A 9,443-nucleotide genomic window follows, 5' to 3' on the forward strand; every position below is an offset into this window, starting at 1 on the left:
GGAAAGTATTTTTGAAAGAAAAACCAATTTTATTTGTATTACAGTAATGATGGATTCAGAAAAGTTTTCAAAACAGGAAAATTGGTTGATAAATCAAGGCTAATTTCCAAATCTTTTGATAGGCTGGGTACCTTGGACTGAAAACCAATTCTAAATGCCCTATATGTTTTCCAAAGAATGTTTCAATCTGTCAATTTTCTTTCTTTTGGAAGAAAAATAAAAACAAAATAGCTGAAGCTTTTTCTGCGCAAGTGGAAAGTATTATCTCTTTTCTGTGAAGTAATATGCCAGCATTAAATACTTTCTTTAACACACACACACACACACACACACACACACTTTCCCAGCGTTATAAAGAACAATGTGTTTTCCTTTAAATTTGGGCAGACACAAAGAAAGAAAAAGCTATCTACTGAGATTAAAGATCATTCCAGACATTTAATTTTTCAGAACCTTTATCTCTTGCAGTCAAAAAGTAGATGAATTCCAGGATGAGGAAGAAAGCTTTCCAAAGCTCAGGTCTATAGTCATGTTTACTTGCCCAGCATGACACGTTTGGATGACACAATCATTTAAAAATAACAAATGGTCTCTTAAAGACAAGGTAACCTTTAATATTATTAGAGACCCTGGTGTTGCTCTGGTTGTTATACTCTTTTCTTTTATTCTTATCTGTAATCTGATAACCAGTGGGAAGCCAGCAGAACAAAGACATCTCAGACACTGTATACCAACCAATGAATCAGCTGTACAACAATGACAACTCAGCTGGCGGTTTTCAAAGTTTGTGCCATGAGCCAGCATAAAAGGTAATCATTTTAGGAGTCAGGGCATATTATCAAATAGCAAGAAGCCTTGCTCTGGAGCTTGAGAGGATCAGCAGGAAAATATTTTATCTGTGAGGATGATGGTAGCATAGATAAAAGTCTTGAATCATTTCAAAAGGGGTTTTGATAAACAATTCAGGAAAAAAAGGATGGTCTTACATAACATTTCCAAGGAGAAGTCATCCTGAGAAACACAGCCCCAAAGGGAGGCATGGGAATATATAGGAAAAAGAACAACAGTAGTGTTTCCCTGATACCATTTACACATCCTTTCTAGCATAAGACCTGTCTACCCCAACTAAACTGTGGAATATCAGGAGTCTAGAACATTCCTGCATGAGGAACACCTTAAAGCTCAAAAGGGTTTTTAAAAAATATACAGAAATACACAAACCTTCTTAGATTGATACTGTCAAATACAAAACAAATATGGACTTAATAAGGAGAGATTTTATTTGAAAGTAGTATTGTAACAGGGAAAGAGACTTTTGCAAAAGAGAGAATGCATTGACCATAAGATCTGCAAGACCAAGGGCTAGGAAAAACAAAAAGGAAAGAAAAAGAAAAAAAAATGTTTTATAGGAAGGAGTAAACAAGGCTAAAAGATGACTGGTTGTGGGAAGTGGGGTGAGAAGATAGGTTGATTGGATAGCAGATAAGAGAATGGTTTATTGTGAGACCAGTCTATTCTGAAAAGAATGGGCCAAGGTTCAGGAACCTAGGGGAAGGAGAGAATCTTAATCAAAATTTGGTTAACAAGTGTTCTGGTTTGTTAATGCTGCCAGAATGCAAAATACCAGAAATGGATTGGCTTTTACAAATGGGATTTATTTGGTTACAAAGTTACAGTCTTAAGGCCATAACGTGTCCAAGGTAAGGCATCAACAATAGGGTACCTTCACTGAAGGATGGCCATTGGCATCCAGAAAACCTCTGTTAGCTGGGAAGGCACGTGACTGGCATCCGCTTGCTCCCAGGTTGTGTTTCAAAATGGCATTCTCCAAAACGTTGCTCTTGGGGCATTTTGTCCTCTCTTAGCTGCAGCTCCTCTTCAAAATGTCACTCTCAGTTGCTCCACATCTGTGGCTCTTTTTAAAGTACTCCAATGATCCAATAAAGACCCACCCTGAATGGGTGGGACAACACCTCCATGGAAATAATCCAATGTAAGGTCTCACCCACAGTTGATTGAGTCACATCACCATGGAAACACTGAACCAATAGGTTCCAACCTAATCAACACTAATATATCTGCCCCCACAAGATTGCATCAAAGAATATGCTTTTGGTGGGACATAATATATCCAGACCAGCACAACAAGCATTTTCTTCCAACTGATCAGTGAGGGCAAAGCAGTTCAGTTTATCGTTTATGAGGTAAAGAGTGGGAATTTGGGGAGTCTGTGTCTGGCCTTGTCATAGGTAAACAAGCAGGCATTTGTGAGTCCTCTGTAAGTCATAGGGGAAAGGGTGTGTTGTTTTTGCTTTTCTTTTAGAGTAAATGATGTTTTATTTATTTATTTTTAGTGCAATTTTATTGAGATATATTCACATACCATTCAATCATCCAAAGTGCACAGTTATTCACAGTATCATCACATAGTTCTGCATTCATCTCTACAATCAATTTTTTGAACATTTTCATACTCCAAAAAATAATAAGAATAAAAATAAAAATAAAAGTTAAAAAGGACACACAAAACATCTCATACTCTATGTCCCCCCTATCATTCATTTACTTCTTGTCCCCCATTTTTTTACTCATTAGTCCATACACTGGAAAAAGGGACTATGAACCACAAGGTTTCCACAATCACATGGTTACATCATTTAAGCCATATATAGTTTTATATAATTGTCTTCAAGAATCAAGCATACTGGGTTGCAGTTCAACATTTCAGGTATTTCCTTCTAGCTATTCTAGAACACTAAAAACTAAAAAGGGACATCTATATAATGCATAAGAAAAACCTCCAGAATGACCTCTTGGCTCCATTTGAGATCTCTTAGCCACTGAAACTTTATTTTGTTTAATTTTGCTTCCCTCTTTTGGTCAGAAAGGCTTTCTCAATCCCATGATGACAGGTCCAGGCTCATCCCTGGTAGTCATGTCCCATGTAGTGGGGAGGGCAGTGAGTTCATCTGCCAAGTGCGTTAGCGACAGAAAGGCCAATGAGCACCAAAAGAGGTTTTCTGGGGTGACTCTCAGGCACAATTACAAGTAGGCTTAGCCTCTCCTTTGCAGTAACAAGCATCATAAGGGCAAGACCCAAGATTGAGGACTTGGCCTACTACAATGGTATTTCCCAATGCTTGTGAAAATATCAAGAATTCCTCAGATGGGGGAGTTTAATGTTTCCACATTTTTTCCCTGGGCCCTCAAGGGGGCTTTGCAAATACTTTTTATTCTCTGCCCTAATTACTTTGGGATATATAAGGGTTTCACACTACCCTCTACAGACCAACCAGATTTCACAGCCTATTCAAGGATTCATGTAATTATGGTGTTTGAATAAACTGACAATAATTAAATTATATAGAGTGCTACAAAAAAATACAGATTTTGCAACTAATAAACATCTCTTCCTTTGGTCCCACACAGAAGTTGAAGTTTTAAAACACAGTCAATATCATCATTTTCCCTTTAGTCTGATTTACCTTAGTTCTAATCAAGTTCATTTCATTCATATCTCTAACTGAAGTCTTATTTCTTTTTCAGCTTTTTTAACATTTGCTGTAAGGGATAATGCTGACATTCATAGCTCTTGAACTCTGACTGTGAGTCTTAGGTGTCACACAGATATCTGAAGTTATAGGGAGCGACCAGGTTATACACAAAGAGCTCAGTATCTCAGAATTTAGAGGTAACCATTACAACTCATGAATAGATGTGCCTGCTGTGAGAACTTACAATCTAGGAACACTTACCATAAACCTTCCCCTGATAACCTGTGCACTCAGATTCAATTCCCAGAGTTTGCACATTAGAGTTAGTCCACATTAGTGAAGCGTTATAATGTTTGTCTTTTCGATTCTGCCTTATTTCACTCAATATACTGTCCTCAAGGTCCATTCACCTAGTTGCATAGCTCACAACTTCATTTCTTCTTGCTGCTGCTAGGTATTCCATTGTATGTATACACCATTGTTCTCCATTCCATTTACCAGTCGATGTACCCTTAAGACACCTCCATCCATTGTGAATCATGACTATGGTGCAATACACACCAGTGTGCAATGTCCACTTATGTCCTTGCTCTCAATTCTTCCAAGTATATACCCAATAAAGGGGTTGCAGGACCATATGGCAACCCATACTTAGCATCCTATGGGGTGCTAGCATTCCATCAGCCATACCTCCTCTATGCCAGGGTTCATTTTCTGCTTGCTCTGGGTTTATCTGTGTTTGTAGGATGTATTCAGTGGTCCAAATTTGTTAATTAAAGCCACAGTTGGAGCTTGGTAGAGCTGCATTCCTTTGCTCCTGGCAGGGACCACTTCCATGCTGGTGTGGGGAGTGGTGCCAGCTCCACAGTTTGGCAAGATTTCTTTCAGTTTATGCTGTGATCTCAGTCATTCCACCCATTCCTAATTGGTATATGATGTTGTCTGGTCACGGATAATCCCCATCAGTTGTTTCAGACTATTTTCTAGTTGTTCCTGGCTATTTAGTAGTTGCTCTAGGGGACTAACTAAATTCCACACCTCCATATGCCATCATCTTGCCCCACTGTCAAGAGTGTTTTTTTGCAATAAATCATTTTGCAAAACAGGAAACCATTTTCCTGCCATCATCTTACCCCACTGTCAAGAGTGTTTTTTTTGCAATAAACCGTTTTGCAGAAACAAGGAAACTCCTTGTTTTCCAGGCGCACAGGGCTCAAGTAATGTTCGACATTATGTATCTGTATCTCTAGTCTATATGTATAAATATCTATATCCATACATATAGATACATAAATGGTTATTTGTGTGTATGTGGGCATACATTTCTATCATTTGTTGTATGTATTTTTATCATTGGCATCCTAATAATATTATTTCTCTGTCATTGAGCTCACCCAAGTAAAATAGCATTGAGGTATTCCAAAGTTTCATAATGAACCTTTTTATATTCCACTGATCACCTTATGTTGGCTGATCCACTGGGAGCAAAGCATACTGAAGCAAACTAGGTGGAAAGTACAGAGGCAGAGAGTTGATTAGACTTCCTTACTCTTTGTGTTGATTAATTTCATGTGTCAACTTGGCTAGCTTATTTTGTTTGGTGAAGCAAGCACTGGCCTGCTTATTACTGTGAAGGTACTTAGTAGATGGATTTGTGTCTATAGTCAGTCGATGGCATCCATAGCTGAGTGCACCTACAATAAAAAACGAGGATTCCCCTTAGCATTGAGGGGAGTCTCATTCAATCAGTTGGCGGTACTAAAGTAGAAGTGAGGATTTCAGAAGTCAGAAGAATTTCTGCCTCTATTTCAACCAGTCAGCTTTTCTTGGGGAATTCAACTTCATCTTCATCAGAATTTCCAACTGTGGCCTGTCCTACAGAATTTGGATTTGCCATTCCTCTGGTTGTATGAGCCAATTCCTATAATAAATCTCTTAAGGTGTGTGTGAGAGAGTGTGTGTGTGCATGTGTCTCCTGTCAGTTCTCTGAAGAACCCCAATAATATACTCCTCTAATTTCCATTTCTCCCTTCTGTTATACAAAAAGGCCCAGTATCCCAGTACATTCTCTTCTGGGAAGCTGTGATTTTCTGCTTTTTCCCAATATAATCTGGAGGCCAAAAGGTTTTTATTTATCTGAATTTGAGTGTGTTCTGTCCATTTTCTAAAGCCAAAATCTTCTTTGCTAAGATCTAACTTGTAGGCCCTTTTCAATAATTGCATTGTTGACATGAATGTCATCATTTGCCCTTAACAAACTCTGGTTATATGACAAGTGCTGAGCTAAATGCTTTCTATACATGGTTCAATCTAATCCTCACAACCACCTCTTGAAGAAGGTAACATTATTCCCATTTTATGTAAAAGAAAAATTAGGCTCAAAGTAGTTAATTAACTTGCCTAAGATCATCCACTTAGCAAGCTTTGGAGCTGGAATTTGAACCTTATTCTGCTCAAACTCAAAGCCCATGCTCATAGATATTATACTATACCCCTTTCCAAGGCTGAGTTTTTACGTTTCATGCAATTTTCTTGTTGTGAGCTTTCATCATAGTAATCCAAGTCCCTCAAGCAATACTAGGCAAGGAAAACCAGGGTCAACTTTAAGTTTAAGGGACTGAGGAAAACCAGTGACTTTGCAACAATTTAAAAATTACCTTATAAAAAAAATATATTCAAATCCTCACCCCCACATTATGTTCTAACCATACTAAACCACTTGTTATTCTAAGTGCACCCTGCCTTACCCTACTTGTTTTTGTGACTGCCTACAACTTTTTTCTTATCAGTTGCAAAATTTCAAGCCTTTCCTGATGCTAATGTTTAATGTGCATTTTCAATGTCATATTTATTATCAGTGGTGCTAAGAAGGTTTTCTCCCTCCAATGCCCTCTTCAAAATGTGGGCTTCCTGCATGTATTAATGTCTTCTGTTGGGGTTCTCTTGTCTGTGTATTTAATATTGAAGCCTGTTTCCTTACGGATACTCCAATCTTGCTGGCCTGTAGCCTTGTGTACTAACCCCTTTGCTTTTGGCTATAAATAGGAAGGAATACACCAAACAGAAGATTCTTTAAATGCCCTTTCACAGTGTGAACTTATAACAGCCCCTTCCTACCTGTACCATCCCCCTCCTTGATTGGATAGAGACATAGACACTATCATAATTCCCATGTTATATGCTCTGGTTTTTAAACGATTTTAGGCTACATTACATATCAAAAAAGCATTTTATTGTCTCATAACTCTTAAATTTGAAGAAGATTCCAGATTCTCTGCAATATTTTGCAGAAAATTACAAGAGATACTTTGAACAGAGGAATAAATGAGTGGCTGGCACTGTTTCACCCAGAAGGTCCAGTTAACTCTTGGGGCTCTGCTATCTCCTTAGATCTAGATAGCTATATAGGATGTTGCTTCTAGGTTAGTGGGGGGCATTTCTGAGAAGATTTGTCATGCAGGTCACAGAACTAGCAACTGATAAAGAGAAAAGAATAGAAACCAAGGCTGTTACATTCAAGAACTTGTATAGCTCTGCTATAGAAATTCTGATCATATTATTGATGGAAATAACATTTATCATTTGCAAGGTGTCAGGCACTGTGCTAAGTACATAAAATGCATTCTCATTTAATCTCCACAAGCATTCTATGGGAGAACAAATTGTTAGCTTTTGTTCAAACTCAAGGAAATAAGCACAGCAAAGTTAAGGAAAGCGTCCATAGTGTCACAACCAACAAAGGCCCCAAGCCCAGGTCTGGAGTCGATGCCTTTGATTACTAGACAACCAGAACCAATTAAAGTGTCACTGAAATAAACCTCTACTGCCTCCAAAGGGGGTGAAACTCAAGAAGATTTAATCAGAAATGGACTTAACTTAGGAAGACAGACTCTGGACCAGACGAGGCCATTTTCCTAAACACATTGTTTGGTTTTATCCAATTTATTCATTCATAAAGCATTTGTTGAGATTACTTATTACATGTCAGGCACTGTTTTGGTTGTTGATGATCTATCAGCAGTCAACATAGACACTGTGGGGGAATGAGACAGCAGAAGTAAATACATGAGCTAGATGTTAGATATGATAGTGCTTGGGGGAAAATAAACAGAAGAAGGAAAGAGGGGGTATGTACCCCTGGAGTGGGAAGGTTGTACAAGAGATTGGGGAGATGAAGAAAATCATAAATAAGACTGAGAAAGTGTGACCAGTGAAGTAGAAGGAAAACGAGGAGAGTTTGATGTTCTAGAAGCCAAGTGAACAATTTTTTTTCAAAGAGGAAAGAGTAATCAATGGTATTGTCAAATGTTGTGGTTCCCTTGATATGTGCAGTTTTGGAAGAGCAGTGAGGGCAAAACCTTGAATGAGCACATTCAAGAGAGGATGGGAATCTTTTCAGTGATGGCACCAGCTGCACTGAGCCAGCAGCCAGACCCTCCCAGCTCTTGGACTTCCACCCGGCTTTGTGCCGCTCTGCCACCCACACAGCCAACTCCTTCGCAAGGGCTTCCTGGTGGGTAGCATTGTGGGTCAAGCTGCTGCAGGTACAATATGCCAGTGAGCAGATCTCCACCGACAAACAGTACAAAGTCATCATGGACTGTATAGTCTGTATACCCAAGGAGCAGGGCATCCTCTCCTTCTGGAGGGGTAACTTGGCCAATGTCATCTGGTATTTCACTACCCAAGCCCTCAACTTTGCCTTTAAGGATTAGTATAAGCAGGTGTTTCTGGAGAGTGTAGACAAGCACACACAGCTCTAGAGGTATTTTGCTGGCAACCTGGCCTCTGGTGGGGCAACTAGAGCTGCTTGGCTCTGCTTGGTCTACCCACTGGATTTTTCTAGAACCCGTTTGGCAGCTGATGTTGGGAAATATGTTGCAAAAAGACACTTCAAAGGCCTGAGAGACTGTGTGGTGAAGAACACCAAATCTGACAGCACTTGAGGCCTGTAGCAGGGCTTCAAGGTCTCTGTGCAAGGCATCATCATCTAAAGGGTAGCCTATTTTGGTGTGTATGATGCTCGGTCAAAGACATGTTCCCTGACCTCAAGAACACACACATAGTGGTGAACTGGATGATCTCCCAGACTGTGACAGCTGTGACTGCTGTGGTCTCCTGCCTCTTTGACACCACAAGGCAGCAGACAGTGATGCTGTCTGGGTACAAAGGAGCTGACATCATATATACTGGGAGTGCTGACTCCTGGTAGAAGATTTTCAAAGATGAAGGTGGCAAAAACTTCATCAAGGGTGCATGGTCCAGTGTCTTTAGAGGCATTGGTGGAGACCTTATGCTGGTCCCAGATGACAAATTGAAGAAAGTCACCTAAGAGGTTCTGTATTAATAGAAATGGGAACCAACAAAATCATGCAGAATCCTTATTTAACCATTGCAGACCATTGACCTTCAAGAAATTCCTATTGTTTTTACCCAGGCAGATCATATCTGTAGAGGGCTATGGAAAGCTCTTAAAAAGGGGCTCTTTGTGATTATATTCAATCATTGGCAACCATGTATTGATTATTGGGGTGGGGGCCATGATCATGATTGTGGGTCCACAGGTGAGGCAGCTCAGTCAGGCAGGCCTAGAAACCCTCGAGTTCAAATGCTTGTAGGATCCTCAGTTGTGTTTAAGTATTTATTTTTTTTAAAAAGTCATGTCTCTCATTTGTACTTAAACACTATCTCCTTTTGTACAGCTGGATATTTGCAGTTATGGTCTATGTTGGGCATTTGCTGCAAAACAATAAATAAGCGGGACACAGGAAAAAAAGACAGAATGGAAGATGAACTGGGGACAGCACAGGAAGACAACTCTTGAAGAGATTTGTTATACAGGGAGACAGAGAACTGGGATGGTAATTGGGTGGATCATAAAAGAAGTTTCTTGGTTGGCTTTTTTTATGGAAGAAATGATTACATGAAGTTGTATGTTGCTGGAATTGA

General features: G+C 39.4%; 1 pseudogene; it reads left to right on the plus strand.

The window, feature by feature from the left end:
• The first annotated feature begins 756 nt into the window (after positions 1–756).
• Positions 757–8,826, plus strand: LOC119513901 (annotated as a pseudogene).
• The last annotated feature ends 617 nt before the right edge of the window (positions 8,827–9,443 follow it).

Source organism: Choloepus didactylus, chromosome 2 (assembly GCF_015220235.1).
Source record: "Choloepus didactylus isolate mChoDid1 chromosome 2, mChoDid1.pri, whole genome shotgun sequence".
NCBI classification, from domain to species: domain Eukaryota; kingdom Metazoa; phylum Chordata; class Mammalia; order Pilosa; family Megalonychidae; genus Choloepus; species Choloepus didactylus.